Genomic DNA, 2049 nt, shown 5'->3' on the forward strand with positions numbered 1-2049 from the left:
GCGTGCACCTGCCAGTGCTTGAATCAGCAGTGGCGTTGTGCTGCCGTGTGGGTGTGGCTGAGGGGAAGAGTGTTTCTACAGAACGGAAAAGGACAACAGCTGCTTGACTAGGATGGAAGCAATTTTGACTGCAGGGAGAGGTACGCATTTTCACGCTGACGGTGAGAGGGCATTAGGCTGCCTTGCAGCGGGCCACGGCCGAGAAGCGGACCTCCCCTTGCTGGCGTTCAGTGAATTCTCTGCAGACCTTGGCAGCATCAAGTTCATAGAGATGGCCCTCCACGTCGTTAAACAGGATGAAGTGGAAGTTCACTTTGTCATCTACCCGGCACTGACCTTCCTGTGCCACGGCATCGTGGGCCGCCTGGATGGCCTTGTTCTTTTCAAAGCACTTTGCTCTGTCTTCCGGGGACATCTCCGTCTCAGAAAGAAACTGCTTCAGGACAGACCCATTCTCGAAGGCCAGCTTGTCCTGATTATTGGCCATTGCGTGGATGAATCCGATGGTGCCACACGAGTTTCCGTTGGTCTGCTTCATGAAGTACACTTTGGGACTAACTTCCTGGCCCTTCAGTTCTTCGATTTGTTTTTTCCTAAAATTCTCATGCTGAGCCGTGAGAGGGAAGAGCAGCAGCAGTGTGCCGTGGTGCGGGCTGGGAGACCAGACCCTTCTCCTCCAGCCCCAGCACATCCACGAAGCGCTACTGGCCTGCGACCCCCAACCAGGCCAGCACTTTGTTCAGCATCTCGGGGTTAATCTCCATCAGCTTGAGCTGCATTTGGGTGGGCAGTGGGAGGAAGGGCACCGACCGGAGGAAAAGCAGCGAGATGCTGTATCTTTTGATAGTCAGGCACCATCAGCTTTCTTCACCGCATTTGCTTATGCATCCACTTTGTCTTCAGTGATTGTGTCGGGAAGGTGAGCACACAGAATGCTAGATTGTTAGAACAAAGTGTTCTTGTGCTGAGGGAGTACTTGAGTTGAGGCCCAATGTCCATCTGCTGCTACTTTAATTCTTAGCATACTGATGTAAGTACATAGATCTATTTCCCTATCGTTATATATAAATATATTTACATATGCACATGCCTGTATTTAGACTGTTACAAATGTCCTTTGCCTCCTAGTTCTTTCTTCTATTTCCTTTTACGTTCCTCTTGTCCCACTATCATTTTCAGCCTTCATTCAGGTTTCAGTAATTCCTCTCAGCTACATTGCCCTTGATCAAGCCCCATCAGGCATCCTATGCCCTCATCACCAGCAATTTTAGATCACTTGTTGTTCCCTTGTCCCTGGGTTTGTTAACACCCTTCTTCCTTTCCCCCTCCCTCTCTCCCATTTTTAATAGGCCTTCCTCCAATCCTGATGTCAAACTCTTCTTCATATAATCCAGCGTCTCTGATGATTTGCTCAGCATACAGATTGGCCAAGTATGGTGAAAGGATACAGGCTGATGATTTTAAACCATGAAGTATTCCCTTATTCTGTTTGCACAACTGCCTCTTGATCCCTGTACAAGTTCCAAATGAGTACAATAAAGTGTTCTGGAATTACTATTCTTCTCAAGGTTATCCACAGTTTACTATGGTCCACACAGTCCCTTGGCCATAGTCAATGAAACACAAGTAAACATCTTTCTGGTGTTCTCTGCTTTGAGCCAAGAGCCATCTGACACCCGCAAGGATATCCCTTGTTCCCTGTCCTTTACTGAATCTGGCCTGAACCTTTGGCAGCTCCCTGTCCATGTGCTGTTGCAAGGGTTGTTGGATGGTCTTTTTTACTTGTGTGCAGTATCAGTGATTCATTCTATAGTTGGAGCCTTCTGTTGGGTCACCTTTCTTTGGAATGGGCATAAATATGGATCTCTTCTACTCAGTTGGCAGGCAGCTCTTTTCCAAATTTCCTGGCATAGACGAATGAGTGCTTCCAGTGCTTCTTCAGCTTTCTGAAACAGTTCAATGGGCATTCTTTGAATTTCTGGAGCCTTGTTTTGTTTTTTGGAGCCTTGGTTTTAACTAATGCATTCAGTGCAGCTTGAACTTCTCCCT

The 2049-nt window shown here is 47.5% G+C and overlaps 1 pseudogene; it reads right to left on the reverse strand.

The window, feature by feature from the left end:
• Positions 1–172: 172 nt before the first annotated feature.
• Positions 173–779, reverse strand: LOC101654864 (annotated as a pseudogene).
• Positions 780–2049: the final 1270 nt, after the last annotated feature.

The sequence above is a fragment of the Echinops telfairi genome, unplaced genomic scaffold (assembly GCF_000313985.2).
Source record: "Echinops telfairi isolate 266 unplaced genomic scaffold, ASM31398v2 ScPeMD7_7469;HRSCAF=8507_1, whole genome shotgun sequence".
Lineage (NCBI taxonomy): Eukaryota > Metazoa > Chordata > Mammalia > Afrosoricida > Tenrecidae > Echinops > Echinops telfairi.